The sequence below is a fragment of the Dasypus novemcinctus genome, chromosome 20, assembly GCF_030445035.2.
Source record: "Dasypus novemcinctus isolate mDasNov1 chromosome 20, mDasNov1.1.hap2, whole genome shotgun sequence".
NCBI classification, from domain to species: Eukaryota; Metazoa; Chordata; class Mammalia; order Cingulata; family Dasypodidae; genus Dasypus; species Dasypus novemcinctus.
Window position 1 is genome coordinate 16415691 of NC_080692.1, and position 18665 is coordinate 16434355.

Here is an 18665-nt window from a genome sequence, read left to right on the forward strand (position 1 = left end):
TAGGCGAAAGACCTGCCTTACCTACCTGAGAATAGTCCCTTTGGTTGGATTTCTTCTACCTTTATCATCAACATAAACTGATTACTTAATCCCTTAACCATGGAATACTTTAATAGTTTAATATTAATTTTTGCCATATGGGTACTTCCTGGGTCAAGAAACATGACAAAGGAATATGGGTTCCAAACCCAAGACAAACCTTAAAACCTATCTCATCTTACTTTGACTCATCCTTGGATTTGACTTAAGCGTTCATGCTTAATGAATGTCCTTACTAAAGGCAATTCATTCCAAATCACCTTCACCACTCAATCTCTGCTCATGCCTAAAATCTCAAGTAAAGTCCACGTACCTCTTAAAGGTGTTGTTAACTCTTCCAGCTCTCCTTGATCTCATCTCCTTTCCTCTAAATTCTTTCATATACTTACGTGCTAATGTCTCCCTATCATTTTCACTAAGACTTTACAAGGCATAGATACAATTAAGGGTTCTATCTCTGCCCTTTGAGACAGATGAGCTGTTCTCTGGAATATTCTGGTCAACAAAGGTAAGATGAGTAGGAGGGGAGGATAATTAGGCATCTGGAAGAAGTGGAGGAAGAACTGTGTGAAGAACAGAAAAAGGAATGGCCCGATGGGGTATGTAGGCTACTCACCTGGTTGCAGATGGGCTTGTACTTGGGCCTGGCTTCTGCTGAATCTTCTCCAGCTGCTTGTGGTTAAAGTTGGACACACCAATAGACTTGGTCAATTCTGCATCCTTACACTTCTCCAGGGCTTGGGAGGAAGAGGTTGTGAAGACTGGTTAAGATAAATTCAAGAAACAATGAAAGAACAAGTGCCAAGAAATGACCATGAAACTGACTGAGTTTGATTTTCTCAAAGAAGAAAGTAAGAAATGAAAAGGGGAAGGAGAAGAAGTAAATAGAAAGAAATGACTATTTTTTCTAGCAAACTTGTACATTGAGGGAAATAACTGCTTATACTCACTGCTCCCAATTCATACTCCCCTTTCTCTATAACATTCCAATAACCTCCCTTCCTTCCTTTCCCCCAGTCTTTGTCAAGATCATGAATTGCTAAATCCAGTGTTGCTTATCTCTTTTGATCTAGTGGTAGCATTGGACACAGTCGAGAATTTTGTCCTTAAAACACTTTCAACGCTTGCTTCTAGGCACAACTATTTTGGTTGTCCTCTGAATCCCTCAGATCTCCTCTTGCTAGGGTTTCATCATAGCTCTCAATTGGAAGGTTCTAGTCTCAAGCTTCAGAACTAATGTCTTCTCTATCTTCTCTCACTCTCAAGTGGTCTCATCCAATTCATGCTTTGAATACTGTCTATTTGCCCAGATTCACAACTTGATATCTCCATCTTATAGCTGTCTCTGTTGGGATGTCAGAATAGTTATCTAATACTAACCAAGTCGAAAACAAATCTACTGATCTTCTACCCTAACCTGCTTGTCCTGAAGACTTCTGCATCACAGTGAATGCCAGCTCCACCCTCCCATTTGCTCAGATCAAGTAACTCAGGATTAATATGTTCTTCACGTTTTCTCACACCTGTCTTCTATTACAGCAGAAATCCCTGTTATCTCTGCCTTCAGAACCGGTCCAGAATCCAACCTTTATTGCCTCCATGCTGTCATATCATGTTTATTCTTCCTGATTGTTTCACGTGTATCCTAGCCAGTATTCCTGCTTCTGTCCTCTCCTCTCTTGTCTGTAGTACACAGGATTTAGATACAGTGCTCTTCAACAGAACATTCTCTTATGGAAATAGTACATGTGCACCCTGTTTAATATGGTAAACACTAGAAAACTGTGGCTATTTACCACCTAAATTATGTGCTTGAAATACTGAGTTTTTTATAGTTTTGATTTGTATTTAATGTATGTGTAAATGACCTTATATGGCTAGTGGCTGCTGTATTAGAGAATGCAAAATACAGTGCCCTTATGAAAAACTAAATCAGATCAAAACCTTCTGACAGCTTCCAAGTTCATATTGAATAAAACTCAAAGTCCTTCCTAAAAAAGCCCTTCCAGATCTGATCTCACATTTGCCCTCTGGCACTCTATCCTCTTACACTCCAATGAGCTATCTTGCTGTTCTTTAGTTACAACCACTCTAGCACTTAAAGACTTTTGAGCTTGTTGTCCCCTATCCCTAGATAGTCATCCCTTAGGTCTCTCAAGATTCACACCTTATTGTATACCTCTGCTCGAATATCTCCATTTAAACGAAGATCTCACTTAAATGTATGTGAAATTGTAAATGCACCAGATACCTCCCCCATGATATGCCCCATCCTCCTTATTTTATTGTTTCCACATACCTTATCATCATCTGACCAGTTGTGTTTATCCTTTCCTAGTTTATTTTCTGTCTTCTTTGACATGAATGCAAGAACAATGAGGGCAAGGACTTTTATTCCCTGTTCCCCAACATAATAGCTTCTCAGTATGCCTTCAGTCAGAATACCTTCAGTTTGAGTGTAGAAAGAAGTAGGCTGAGAAATGGTAAAACATACTAGATTGGCACATGGAATACCATATGATAGAGTGGGTACCAGGCTGGGAACCAAAGTGATGGCTAAGTCAGTGGGAAAGTTCTTCCTTATCTCCTGCCAGGATAGGTACAGAGATTCATTTGCATCAGACAATAGAGGAAGGATAGGGGTCGGCAGTCATTGAGTTAACTGGACATTTTATGATTAAACTTTTCAATAAAATTCTGTTCCAGAGGTCAAAGTTCTACCTAGGTTATGTTAATGAAGATTAGCAAGAATCAGATTAACTAAACAAAGTAAGATTGTTCAGAAAAAAACAATTTCCGAACTTTTGTCAAAATGCAGGTGGAGACATAAAAATTCTACATGTCTTACTCTCATTTCCAGTGGAGGTCTAGGCTGAAGTTAGGAGTGTAGATGATGTTGCAATTCCAGTAGCTGTTCTGAGATTTTATGTGTCCCAAACACTCACTATTCTTGGGAATAGAGGGTTGATGATTGTGATAATATTAATATAACTCTAAATCCAAATGTAGGTACCCTTCTAAAACCAATAGAAAATTTTCCTCTTCCATCCTCCAGGAGAAGGTTTTTCTGCTTGTACAGAACCTCAGTGGCCATGGGGTTGTGTCAGTTTCCCTTGTGAAGCAAGGTCACATTGTATGACCAGGAATCTGCTACTAAAGAATAAAAAATGTTCAAGCTTCTAGAGAATTTTGGGATCCTTTCTCCAACCCTGATTATAAATTTGAGAGCACTTAGGTTGAGGTTCATCTTGGGACAATCCTAAATTTTTACTGGTCAAAGAGTGAACCATAACCCCCCTCTCTGGACTTTCTTGTTTGAGCTTAATCTTCTGAGGAACAGCACTCACCTCCCACATCTCACAGAGATCCACTGTGTCAAATATAGGTTTTCCATGTTCATCTTTTGAAAGAAGATATTCCCTGGGCTAGAACAGAAGGAATCATTATAGGGAGTTCACAGATGAATGCCTCTGCCCTTGGTTGTGCTGACAGGTCATCAAGGCTTTGGACCTTAAAGATCCATGAGGTTGGTGAAACCCTCCAGCTCTAATTTTTCAATGTGGTTTGTATATGGAGTGGTAATAAATGTCTTCAGAGACTGGCTTTATAATCTCTTCCATCTATTAAATGTTCAATAACTATATTTTGCCCAAGATTCTAATGGGGAATTATAATGGACTTATGTTACTTCTGTCTGCCCATTCTATTTTGGAAATGTCTTTCCTTCATCTAAGAAAACAGTCCATTATGTGGCCTCAATTTCCACCAAAAATGCATTATAGGGAAGCGGCTGTGGATCAATCAGTTGGGCTCCCGTCTACCACATGGGAAGCCCTGGGTTCACATCCCGGGCCTCCTTGTGAAGGGAGGCTTGCCGGCAAGCTGTGGAGAGCTGCCCAGCCTGCAGGCACTGCAGAGAACCAACTCACCAAGATGACGCAACAGAAAAGGGAGACAAGCAAAAAAAAAAAAACACAGAAGACAATGCAATGAATGGCACAGAGAACAGATAGCAAGCAAGCAAGCCAAAGGGGGGAGGGGAAATAAAATAAATAATATAGATACAGAAGAACACACAGCAAAAAGAGAGAGAAAGCAGATAGCAAACAAAAAAAAGCTACAAGGGGGCAAAGATATTTAAAAGATGCGTTATAACCTTGTCCCACACATAATGATCACAGTTCCTCATCCCCTAGACATGTGAAGGCCCAGAGGTAAAGATACAACACAGTCTATCTAGATTGTTCTTAGGACTAATATGGAGGCTGAAAAGACTCAAGTATTTATCTCCATGAGCTTTGACCTACTCCAAGGGCATATGGACACCATGGAAAATGTGGGACAAAAATAAAGCTGAACTGAGAGAATTCAGAGCTAAGAGTAGGAAAATTTTCTGAAAACAACATTGAATCATTAAAACTAGCATTATCTTGGATATTCCATTTGCATAATAAATAACCTCTTAGATTTGCTTAAGTAGCTTAATCATATTTCTGCTACTTTTATTTAATAATCCTTACAACAGAGTCATTGGATAAAACCAGGCTACAAAGCCCCAAATGAGGTGGTGCCAACCATAAGAGCAAGGGCTGCAGGTCCCTGTGGAGCCTGCTAGTTTTAGACCAACCCAGAGTGAGCAACGACAAACCTCTTTTCAGCCTGAAATTGGTGAGAGAGGAGAAAAACCACCTTGCAGACCCATATAAGGAAGTTTCATTGTGTCTAACAGCTACACGAAAACTGTGAATGTGAAGGAGCCCAATGGACTCAGGAGTCATAATCATGTCTATGCCTTGGACCCGGCCAGGGATATTTGTTAAAGATTTTGAGGCAGAGACTTGGACTTGCTGAACTCTAATCACTGGGAGGCGTGGTGTAGGGAATTTAGGGATATAAACATTCAATAAAAAACAGACAGATGAATGCAGTTTCATAATCCCTCCATCCTCCTAAAAAAGCATAATTGAGTCATTTATATGAATGAAAGGCATGTGGCTAGAGAAAGTAAAAATGGTTTGATCATGCAAATTGCTAACCTTCATAGCTGTTGGGGAATGAATAATATAAAGGTGCACATAGTCTAGCTGACGTGTCTTCAGTGACCTTTCCAAGGCTGGTGGACCAACTCTGGTCTAAAGAAAGTGACCCAAAGCTGCAGAGGTCAAATAAAAGACAGGTTCCTTTAATACTTCAGCTGACTTGGTGAATGAGATTAAGAAACAGAAAACAGATGGAGTGTGACTAGTTGAGCAAATTCACAACTGAAACTTATTCACCATTTTGACTAAATATAAGCCATGCTTGAATCATTGATCAACCCAGAATGTAATCAGTATGTATAGACCTAATCTTTGAGTTTCATTCATAATACCATTCCTTTGTTAATATCTTTTATATTTTACGGCTCTCTACAACATCAAAATGATATGGAAAATTTTGAAAGGAAATAGAAGAAAATGAACAAAGTATTACAAAAGAGATGGAAATCTTGCCAAAGTAAAACAGATTAATGTTAGGGGAATTCTTGCATACATAGTAAATGAAGAACACTGAAAAATAGCCATGCTGGAAGAGTTCCATTAAGGTACCTAACAAAAATGTTTCCCACAGGCATTTTTTCAAGGACTTTAGTGTCAAATCTTGAATGGTTCAATTGAACCAATATTTTCAAAGTTTTCTACTACTTGAACACTTGATGAGAAAAAGTTTCCTTTTACCTTGGGTTTCCTTTTCCTATGACATATTAAAAGAAACTATTCTTTTTTGAGTATGTTCCTCAATGGAAGGAAATAACTCAAGAAATAAAAATCATTATCAAGTAATAAGAATGTCCATTGTTAGATTTATATTTTATAGATGTTACAAAGCACTTTCTGGCAATTTGTCTAGTTTCATCCTCATAAAACTCATTAGGATGAATATTTTATTATTACTTTTGCATGCATAAGGGAATGGAAGTTGGTTTTCCATGGTGATATGTGCTGACACATTTTGAGAAAATTTAGCATTCTATTTTTAGATACTCTATTGGCTCTCTTATATTGCTATCTTTTTTATTTTTTTAAGACGTCTCTTTATTTATTTTTTATTTTTTTATTGTTTTTTTCCTTCCCTTTCCTCTTCCCTGCCCTGCTATTTTTGCTGTCAGAAAGTAAAGCGATTAAACGTAAGGGTCATAAAATATGAGCATAGAAATAATAATAGAACCATAACACGTGTGTGTGAATAAAAGGCATACAAATTAGTATAATTCAGAAAATAGCTACTCAACTAATCATATCATCCCATGTCTACACACAATCACATTTCACAAATGTTCACAGACACACATGCACACAACATATACACACACCTTCGAAGTATGGAATATTTCTTCTATCTTCACAATGCCATCTGTAATCTTACTTCGGATGGCCTGTCCAACTTTCTCTTCATTTTCATACACATAGACAGCACCAATATGATGATACCCACCATGAATAGCTACTTTGGTGGCCTCCTCTACTTTACTTTTAGGAATCTAGAGGAGCAATGAAGGCAGTGGTCAGAGATTCATTTCATTAACAGATAGTCATGTCCCAACGGCGGCCTTAACCAGAATCAATTATTCCCTCACTTCTTGTGTTAGTTCTCCATGTAGTTGGAACAATTTATCCCAGTTTGTTTGGGGCTTTCTCAAGTTTATTTTTGATAGTTGTGGATCCCAGGAACACTTTCGAGACCAGGAAAACTGGAATTCTAGTTTACTGGCATTGCAAGTCCCCCGACCACCTCCAGGTCCAGAGATTCACTAGAAGTTCTTAAAGAACTAAGAATACAGTTGTTGTCATAGCTATGATTTATTACCATGAAAGACTACAAAGTAAATATTTCCTGAATTACAGAAATGTACTGAGAAGTTACTCATTGCAATGAATCTAAAGCAGACAGCTAACAGCAAGTGCCCTAACTGCTGAGGTTCATTTCTTCTAAGAAGCTAGAAACAAGAGGAAAAGTCATGCCCAGAATAATCTATAGGTGACCAAACTCTAAGACCCTGAAGCACTGGCTGAAGATTTTATCCATGGACTGGCTCTAACCTGGTGAAATCGAAACAAAGAGGATCCCCCAGTGTCACACAGGAGCTGAATCTATGGCACCCTAGACTGGAAACCACCCATCCAAATTCTTTTCTTTTTACAACCTTGACCCCGAGCCCTGTACTCTTACCTCTTCAGGTGAATAGGTGCGAATCCCAGTACAGGCATGAAAGTGTCCATTGTTTAGTTACACTCACTGTTTGAGATCCATTGCTTCTCACCCTTCAAAATACACAGGGACTGTTCTCTTTCCTTTTCCTCCAGCAGATTTTTCAACAACACCAAGGCAATAACCTAACTGCAAAGGAAATGCCCTAATGGCAAAAGACATGCCCTAACTGCAAAAGAGATGCCCAAACTGCAGATGAGAAGACCCAACAGCACTGTTCAATTTATAACAAATAACATGGTAGGAGTGGCCATGCTTAAAGGGACATTACATCAAGTGAGAATAGAATTAGCACCATTTCACTTGTTTTTCTTTTCTCATCAAAGAGTTTACTGTAGTTCATTTTTCTAAGTGAGAAAGAAATCAGTTTCCTGCTAGCTCATGAAGTTATCAAAGAAGCCAATCCCCCTCCCCCCTGCTCCTATGGGGCCTGGATTCACTGCACCCTCCTGCTATCACTTAGCCCAATCCCTATGGGCACTGGCTGTGCAGTCTGTTCCCAAGTTCAATCTCTGACCTTGTGTGATGCAGTGTCCCGCTCACCCAGGCTGTGAGTATATGCAATTCATAACTTCTGACCTTCTCAACTGTCCAACATTACATGGCATGCATTTAGCCAGACTGATAATCCTAGGATAGAAACCACTCTTTCAATAGCTGGTGAACAGTAGGTGAATAAAACTATTGGAAACATGAACAAGATGACCAATAACCACCAAGGTTCCCTGGTCAATTGTAATAAATTGCACTTTGCTAAGTAACTGATTCATTGATATGGCTAAAGTTTCCTGGAATGGCCATATGGGGTAAAGTGTTGTTGCCGAGTGAATATCCACTACGGCCTACCTCGTTCCAGGAACAAGTTTGTTTTCTGGAGGAGACCTTGGTGTTGGGCTTAACTGAGTTACCATCAGGAAAAAAGTTAGATGTAGGGAGAATCTTCCCAAATATCCCTTGGAGGATCACAATATACTCTGAAATCTAGGTTCTGAGAAGACTTCCAGTTAAAAAAAATTTTAATAAGGATTATACTAATAAATATATTTGTACAAAGAAAGGGTTTGCTCCATACTTAGAACTTGCTTTTATGTACCTACTCACTCAGTTTTCCATCTGCGCTCCTCAATCGGTATCCCTTCCTAAACCTCCACCCTAGTCCACATGTATGCAGCTGGGGGAGGGGTTGACAAGGGATTTGTTCCACCTTGCGTTAGCCATAAGTCTGATAGGTATACTAATTATATTTCCCTCCTAAAACTGTTGAAATAAACAGGATTAGGTCAATTTTGTACAAATCCACAAGAAACTGTTTCTTAAATGTTAGCAGCCTAGAGCCGGTCATTGAATAGGCTACAAATATGTCTAATACCCCATGCAATATTTTTCTGTTTTTCACTGATTCTTTTCTGTAGTGCAGAGACATCATTTTTCCTCTCGTGTTCCTCAATCAGAAGTCTAGGATCTTGATGAATGAAAGTAGACAGTTCAGTGTAATGCAGGTCTCCTTTGGTGAAGATTTATCAGGCAATTGTGATATTCATTTGTCTTTTAAGAGGCCTTATAAAATATGCATTTTTAATTTATCCAAATACTTTTGCATAATCCGATATCATGCCTTATAGCATGTAGTTACAGAATATATCTTCCCTTCATAATGGGAAAGATGTTTATCTCAGGCTGCCAGGCACCTCTCCTTTTCTAATGTATCTTAAAGGACATGAATGACAGCTAATGCTCTCAAGCTGCTCATAATTCATAAGTGAGTAGTGGACAGAATTCAAGATGGTCCACAATGACCCCCACCTTTTGTATTCACACCCCAATATAATCGCTCCTCTCGAATGTGGGCTATACTTGTAATTCATTTCTAATCAATAGAATATAGAAACAGTAAGAGGACATTAATCCTGTGATAAGGTTTACAAGATTGACATGTCAGTCCTGCTAGCAGACTCCTCTTTTGCCTGCTCAGCTCACGCACTTTGATGAAGCCAGTGGCCAATTGGTAGAGGTCTAAGTGACAAGGAATGGGGAGAAGACTCTGGCCAATAGCCAACAGGGAACTGAGACCTTGAGTAGAACCACTTACAAGGAACTGAGTTCTGGCAACACCAAGTGAGTTTGGAAGTGGATTCCAGTCAAGCCTTCAGATGAGACTGCAGCCCTGCTGCTGACACTCGATTGCAGGCTATGAAGGACCCTTCACATAATACACTGCTAAGCTGTGTCATGTTGACAAACATTGCTACAAACGTAGCATCTTAAAACTGATACAGGCAAGACAGGTCAAGTCAACTACAATAGAGCACCATACATGCAATACAGAAAAACAAATATAGAATCATAGAAGAATATATAGAGAGGGGCAGTTAACCCAAATTGAACTTGTCAGAGAAAGTTTTAAGATGATCCCTCAGTGTAATGTTCAAGAGTTGTGTGACAAGGTATAATATTCAACAATAGTTATTGAGTAGGTTTAGCCACTTAGTGTCTACATAGACTCAAAGAATACAGTAATGATAAAAACAGACAAAATCTGTGACCTCATGGAGCTTACTTTCCAGTAGAGGGGATAAATATCTATATATGTAGGATGAAGAGCACATGAAATGATGAGAACCGATATGAAGAAAAATAAAGGAAGGGGGAAAGGATAGGAAATGGAAGGAGAAAGGAAAGTAATTTTTAATAGCATGCTGAGGGATATTATTGTTGTGAAAGGGAGGAGGTAACTCATGCAGATTTCTGAGAATATATATTTCAGGCAGAGAGAGCATCAAAGGCAAAATCCCTGCAGCAATAGCATGATAAGCATGTTCTTGGTAATAATAGGAAGGCGTTGGGGCTGTAGTGGCATAAGCAAGATAGTAAAGATGTCAGGAAGTTAATGAAAAGATAAATTGGGTACATTCTTTAAGCCACTGAAGTGGTTGGAGCTTTTACTCTGTGAACGAGCAAAAAGTATTGGAAGATTTTGAGCTGTCCTCTCAGGAATGGAATATAGATGGACAATGGCAGACTGAGGCAAAATAGTTAGGAGGCTATTTATTAATTTTGAAGGTCATAAAAGTGATAAAATTTTAGTTTGAAAGTGAACATGGCACAGCATTTTCATAGACTGTAGATAGAAAGAGATTGAAAATTAAAAATATGCAAGTTATCCATCAGGGAATACCAGAGAAGCAAAACCAATATCATTAGGTAAGTCCAGCATGTTAGAAACTCAGATAAAACTTGATCATGACTGAGATAGAATTTCTTCATCTCAGGTTATCCTATTTTTTGCTTTTAAAGACTTTGACTCTTTGGATAAGGGTCACCCACATTATCAAGGATAATATCCTTTACTTTATGTCAAATGAAGGTACACTTTAATCAATATGCCTTAAGTACAACATCTGGATTAGTATTTTTCTAATCAGCTGAATGTGAGACAATTTGAATTATAAAAATAACCATCACAGTTCACCCCTTCTCAATTTGAAACCCATACATGTCTCCTGAAACCGTATTGAAGGTCTACATAAATACAACAATGGATAGTTCCTCATCCATTTCTATTGTTTGATTCCTACTTGTGAGTCCTAGATACAGGAGAAATGAAACCATATGATAGACACTGATGAAAAGCATATACACTTTCATAGAGAACCATGCCCCAACTGTGCAAGGTATTGCTACCTAACTACACTCTAACTGACTCTTCAAAAAACCATTTCACCCTTTATCAAGCTAGCTGTTTCAGGATGATGAGATACATGGTAAAAGCAGTGAATCCAGGATCATGGGCCCATTCACACCCTTCATTTTTCTGTGAAATGAGTTCCTTGATGAGAAGCAATGCTGTATGGAATACTGGGATGGTGGATAAGGGCAATCTAAATCCATAGATGGTAGTTTTGGCAAAAACTTTGCCTGCAGGGAAGGCAAGTTGGTACCACTAGTAACTGTTCCAGGATGAATAAAATGATGTGCTTTCCATGATGAAAGTGGTCTAATGGATCTAGCTGCCACCAGGGTAGCTGACTGATTACCAGGGGGAATGGTGCCATATTTGGGACACTGTGTATTAAGTAATCAAAGGGGGGCTGATGCAAAATACCAGAAATCTGTTGACTTTTATAAAGGGTATTTATTTGGGGCAGAAGCTTACAGATACCAGGCCACAAGGCATAACTTACTTCCCTCGACAAGGTCTATTTCCACGTGTTGGAGCAAGGTAGCAGGCAACGTCTGCCAGGTTCAGGCTTCCTGGGTTCCTCTCTTCCCAGATCTTGCTTCTCTCTGGGCTCAGACCCTCTATTTTCACCACAAGGTCAGCTGAGACTATGAGGCTCTCTAGGCTTTGCCTCTCTACACAAGGTCAGCTGTAGAGTATCAGGTGGATGGCTCTTTCTCTCTTCCTGGGGTTTCTGCCGTGTCTAAGGAGCCATCTCTATTCCTCTATGTTCTTCTCCTGGCTCATGACTTCTCTTCCCAGGGCTTGTTTCTCTTTCCTCTGTGAGCTTAATTGTCAAGACTCCAGCTAAAGACTCAAGCATTAAACTCCAAATTAAAACTCCACATCAAAACCTCCAACTCTGTCCTTTGCCATGTCTTTTAACTGTGACTTCCAGCTCTTTGGATGGTGGGGACTTAACTCCCTACTGACAAGGCCCAATCAAAGCCCTAATTGTAATTCAAACATACCCAGGTACACACTAGTTTACAAACGTAACCCAGTACCTATTTTTTCAATTGATAACTGTATCAAACTTCTACACTATTCCAGTCTCTGTTGCTGGAAAATTCGCATTTACCTGTAGCTGTAACCAGGTCAAACTTGGTGAGTGGAAGCCCAGGTTAAAGATCCCATTCATAATCTCTATCACTGTCACTAGGGAAAATTTGTTTATGATCTATTGGGCAATAATAGGAGTGCCTGGGGAGAGAGATGGACTACTATCCACAGAATGGGTTAACTACCTACTAATGCAAAAAGAAAATCCTCATCTGCTAAGGTCAGCCTTTGGTGACTATTCGCATGGGTCAAAATTTCTTTGTGTTTTTTGTCCATTCAGAGAAATTTATCCACCTATCTTTTCACAGATCCCCTTGTCACCAATTTTACAATCATGTTCCTTCTAGGTTCCTTACCATCCATCCAAATCACTGGATTGGTATATATATATTCAACCATGTATACTATTCAACTAGTTGGGTCAAATAAAAGGCAATTTATGATGGGAATCTCAGCCCATCAGAGTAAACCTAAGTATTTAGTCTCTAGTAAAGCACATCAGGAGGCCAAAAGGTGTTCTCCTTCGAAAGGAGAGTATTTCTCTCCTGGATTATTGCCTTTCAGTGGATTATAAGAATTTGTTCCAAAATCCTAGGGTCTGCACTGTGATTCAACTAATGGGCCTCCCAAATACACCAAACAACCTCATCATCTGCGACTGGCATTTCAAGAGCCATTAGATCTGCTGTAACATATGGCCCAAGTGACAGATTAGCTTGCATGGAAGACTGGACATGTTGCAGAGCCCCCTTTTGTTCTGGGCCCCCCTCAAAACTAGAAGGAATAGCACACATAAAATATTGCTTCCAACTCCAAAGAGGCCAACTAGGTTCTGTGCCCCTTTTTTGGGTGTAGATAGACCCACATGCAACAACATATCACTCACCTTAGATAGTATATCTTAGCATGTCATGTACTACTGGACCCCTAGAAATTTCACTGAGGTGGAAGTCTCTTGATTTTTTTTCAGATTTTTTTCCAACCCTCTTTCATTCAGCAATCTTACAAATGAGACTGGCATACTTCCTTCTCACTAGGTCCAATCAGCATAATGTCAACAATGTAATGGACCACTATGACATTTTGTGGAAGGGAAGTTGACCAAGATCCCTGGAGATTAACATGTGATATAGGACTAGGGAGTTCTTCTACACTGAGGTGGAAGAGTGTAAGTGTTTTGCAGTCTATGCCAGCTGAAAGCAGCCTGCTTCTGGAGGTCTTTACTAACAGATATTGAGGAAAAAGTCATTTTCCAGATAATAAGTACCTGTCAGGTACCAGGGAATGTATCATTTTCATAAGCAATGAAATCACATCTAGAACAGCAGCACCAATTGGATACACTCCCTGATTAAAATTCCAATAATCCATTGTCATTTTCCAAGTTCTATCTCTTTTCTGCACAGGCCAAATAGGGAAATTGAATAGTAACGGGCATTAGTCATTACTCCTGCATCCTTTGAGTACTTGATAATTAATTTCTGCAATCCCTCCAAGGAGGCTATTGGTTTACTATTTTCCTAGAAAGAGGCGGTTCTAGTGGTTTCCATTTGTCCTTTTTTTACCATAATATTCTTCACTTCACACGTCAAAGAAGCAATGTCAGAATTTTGCCTGTTGCTGTCTTTTCCACTGTTCATTTTGATAGTTGGTAATTAACCACAGGGAGCCTTCAGAGACCCACTGAACTAGACCTGAATTAAATATGGTTGTTCACCTGACCTCCATAAGCCTGGTGGACCTCTGTCTGGTGGACCACAGTTTTGATTCTCCTGGATTATTGCCTTTTCAGATCCAGTGTATAGTACTCACACAAAAGTCTGATTATTTCTATTCCTCAGTGAACAGCACATCCTGGTAAAGGACCATACATGCCTTGGGGAAGTCTGGGAAGAAGAAAAGCAATAAAATTCTGAGGCAGTATAGTAGAGTCCTTCTTGAAGGGGACCCAGTCTCCTTTCTTTTTTTTTTTTTTTAAGATTTATTTACTTATTTATTTCTCCCCCCCCCCCCCCCCGTTATCTGTTCTCTGTGTATTTGCTGCATCTTCTTCATCTGCTTCTGTTGTTGTCAGTGGCACAGGAATCTGTGTTGTTTTTGTTGTGTCATCTTGTGTCAGCTCTACACATGCACAGCACCGTTCCTGGGCAGGCTGCACTTACTTTCATGCTGGGCGGCTCTCCTTATGGGGCGCACTCCTTGTGTGTGGGGCTCCCCTATGCGGGGGACACCCCTGCGTGGCACGGCACTCCTTGCGCTCATCAGCACTGCGTATAGGCCAGCTCCACACGGGTCAAGGAGGCCCGGGGTTTGAACCGCAGACCTCCCATGTGATAGACGGACGCCCTGACTACTGGGCCAAGTCTGCCGCCCCAGTCTCCTTTCATTCAAGGAGTTCTGCACCTGTAAGCTAGCTCAGGTCTGGACATTTTTTATGAGACCATGACTCTCTGATTTGGTGATTCAAGTAAACCTTCTGTTCTCTTGTCCTAGAACTCTTCCACTATACAGGTTAAGTAAGGATTAGTACGCTACCCAAATATTTCTCTTTTAGGGACACCATGGTCAACTAGCCACATTAAAGCTCTGCAAGTCAGACTATTCGGACTACAGCTTTGACTCTGCTGTCCATTATGGCAGCCTTGCCTATATTGTCCTTAGAATTAGTTGTCACTATTTGGCCTCTGCTACACTAGGATCCAATTATCTAATTGCGTTCAGGGATCCTAGTTCAGTGGCACCAGCTCCCATTGTAATTTTTAACTAAAGGGAAGAGTGACCACAGAGCTCTTCAAAGATGCTGGGGCTCCGCTCACAAATTTAACTTCTCCTTGTGAAAGGCATTGTGAAATTCCTATCCTCTGGGTCCTCTGAAGTTGGATGGGTGATCTATCATTATTGATCCATCCTAATATTCCAATCTCTGTAAAGTTCTGGTTACCTGGCTCTACAGTATATTAAGGCAGTTATGGCATTTCAACTTCATTTAGTGTAGTCCACCATTTGAAACATGTTTTTCCAATCAACCAAACAAGTAAACTGTTAGAACTCTTTCTATACCCTCAAACTATGACATTGAATATAGAATTTCTGCTTAATGAGCCTATGTTAATTAACATTCCCACCATAATTATCCCAGACTTTTAATGTCCTTTCCCCAGATTTCTGTCTGTCTCAATTAGAGAAATCATGCAGTTAATTTGGTGTGTAGCACATTACCTCATGGGTCACAATTTGTTCCTTACCTGCGGGCCTGCTGGGGCTTGAGTCTAATTATAGGTCTTGAAGAAAGAAAAAGTGGTGGGGATAGTTCCCAAGGATAACCAGAAATGTTTTGAGTGGCAACTACCTCTGTAGTTGCGTTTTCTTAAGGAAAGCTAGATTAGGCTCCTGGTGTGGGTGGAAAGGCGCTTCTACTGGGAAAGAAGACTCAGCAGAACTGAAGGGTTCATAGTCCCCACCTACATCAGGATATTCCCACATGTCACCATACCAATTCTCAAAATCCTAATCCCACCTAATCAGGGCTCTCGCTTCACCACCTTGTTGGGAATTCAATTTGTGTTGTAATTAATACATCTGCAGAGTGAGGTTATGGCTTTAGTTTTCTGAAATCCCAGCTCTGTGGTTATAGGAGATAAAGGTTTCTTTCAAGGCAGTTATAGAAGAAACTCTGCTCATTTTTATGTATGAGAACAGGAAACTTAAAGTGCTGAAACTCAGCCTATTATTTTCCTACTTACTCAATTAGGGAATTTCTCAATAGGCATAATTAGGAGCAACAAGTCAATCACATTATATTTGTTGTTTGATAAAAATGTTGCAAAATATCAAATAGAGAGTCACCGAAACCTGCTGAGGAATATGCAATGGTGACATTTTGCATATCTCTATTGCCACATCACCCTATAGACTTTCAGTATCCTGTTTAACACTGAAAATAAAGTCATTAAAACCCTTAAATCTAATCAGATTAGGAAACTAATTTGAAAAATCTCAGAACAATTTCTGAAAAGTCATTCTTAAGATTTGGTCCCTCTGGAAACATTCTCAGCAACAAAATAGGTATCAGTGGTGTTCTCTCTCTCTCACTATATATATATGTGTGTGTGTATTTATATATTATTGACTATTATATCATATATATAACATTTATGATTTCCTTTAAATAAAAAGGTCATGGATTGTGTTAGTCTTGAGGCAGAAGAGTATCTTCTTCAATGGAAAGCCTCAGTATTTTTCTCCTTGGGCCTCATCTTATTGGATGAGCCTACCACTATATTCACTATAACCTCCTTCATGTAAGAGCAAATGACTGGATATCCTAATGACCAGGTCAGAACACTTTTTCAGCAACATGTATCTAAGTGTTTGACATGATAAGTGGACATTTCATGGAGATATAAAATTACTTATATAATGGCTATACAATTTTTTAAACTCTGAAATTCTAGGCCTTTATGGCTAAAACAATTGAGTTTCCAATTACTGAAACTTGACATTTGAAGCTAGAGCAGGATTACAGGGATACTAAAGGAGAGTAAAAGAGTTTTGTTTCAGGCATGTTAAGATTGAGGTGTTCATTGATGTTCAAGTAGACATTTGGAGTAGATCATTTGATATTCCAGTCTGGAATGTGGATAAAGGGATGAGCAGGAGACATTGATTTCAAGGGTCTCACCCTATAGATGGCATTTGAACTATGACTATCTAAGGTAATAAAGATAGTGAGTGATGATAGAAAAGGGTGCAGGAACTAGCTCTGGGGCACTCCAAAATTTTTGGACCCCTCTAATTTAAGAGTTGAATCAGTTCAAGAAAGACTGTGGGCAGTGAGACTTGGTTGGTTAGTTCAGGTGAAGAATATGGCTTGAGAAAGCCCCACTGATGTGACAAAGTGGCCAAGAAAAGAAGCAATTGTTGCAGGCTTAAATGTGGGAATTAGGCGACCACAGATCCTAAACAGTGGTCATCTCAGGAGTGGATTTGGCCCAACGGATAGGGCATCTGCCTACCACATGGGAGGTCCAAGTTTCAATCCCAGGACCCCTTGACCCGTGTGATGAGCTGGCCCATGCTCAGTGTTGATGCATGTAAGGAGCGCCGTGCCATGCAGGGGTGTCTCCCATGTAGGGAGCCCCACGCACAAGGAGTGCTCCCCATAAGGAAAGATGCCCATTGTGAAAAGGTACAGCCTGCCCAGGAGTGGCGCCACACTCACGGAGAGCTGACGGAGCATACACAGCAAATGGACACAGAGAGCAGACAACTGGTGGAGGGGGAGGGGAAGGGGGTGAAATAAATAAAAAGTAATAATAAAATAAATCTTAAAAATATATGTATATATTATATTAAAAAAAACAGTGATCATCTCACATAGCTTTGACCAGTAGCCCATATCATTGCACCAAATTTTTATTTTATTTTACTTTTTCTGTTAGTTTTCTTTTGTGCCAATTTTTTTAACAAATCAATTTTATTGACATATATTAATAAAGCATAAGTCCATCCAAAGGATATAATCAGTGCCCAGTATAATCACATAGTTGTGCATTCATCATTTCAATCATATTGAGAACATTATCATTATTCCAGTAATGACAATGATAATAATAGGCAAACAAAACTGCGCCAAGTTTTCAATAAAGTGTTTTGAGATGAAAATTTGGCTAGTCATGATTAGGAGATTAAAGTTCTGTACTTAATAATAATGGAAAATAAATGTACATTTTTGCAAATGTGTTTATATAAAGTTAATAAATTTTATAAGTACTGTACTAACTTGCACACATTGTTTTTAAAACATGTTTGAAATTAGAAAACTTTGGTTACTAAACAAATGAACCAATTATGTTTTATTTTACAGAAGTATGCTTTACTTCTTGTTTAAAACAATAAAAAGAATTAAGAATTTGTTTCTAATACCTAAGGGAATCTGAAAAACAGGGTGCTAAATGTTTCCTGTCTTATCACAGCCCAGGTGGTCACTATTGTTTCTTAGAAACATACAGGGCTCCATGCTCAGACTTTTTAGAAAAACAGTGTTGGAAATTTCCTTTTATGTGCAAGATAACATTAAAAAAAATAACTATACACCATGATCAAGTCAGTTTAAAAAAAAAAAAAAGCATCTGCTAACATTTCCTATTAGAGAATGTGCTTTACCCCTTGGCCTTATGCACGTCTCTGGGTCCATCCTTTCAGACTGGTTGCCCGTCCACGTCTCTGGACCACAGTGATCTCTCCTTCCCACCTTCCTAGAGCGCTGAGCCTTGGCTCTCAAAGGGAGCCCTGGCAGTGTTGGTTTTCCTCTTGACGTGTGCCTCACCTCTCCAGCTCTATGCAATGTGCTTTGGTGTCCCTTAAAATGCTCAGGAAACACTGACTGAACCTGCCTGCTAACTATTGCTTTCCTAAGAGGATAAAGACCACACCCTCAGCCTCACCCCAGGAATGTCTATAAACCACATTCTCAATTCCTCTTTCCCCAATATCAGGCAAATCATGGTTTTGGCTCTTATAGATGGAAAAAGACAGAGACAGAAACTGGAATAGGTAAAAATCTTAAGGAAAATTAAACCTCATTTTTTTTTACAAT

At 39.4% G+C, this 18665-nt stretch overlaps 1 pseudogene; it reads right to left on the bottom strand.

Annotated features, from left to right (window-relative positions):
• Window positions 1-308: 308 nt before the first annotated feature.
• On the bottom strand, window positions 309-7329 carry LOC101438716 (dihydrodiol dehydrogenase 3-like; annotated as a pseudogene).
• Between the last annotated feature and the right edge of the window lie 11336 nt (window positions 7330-18665).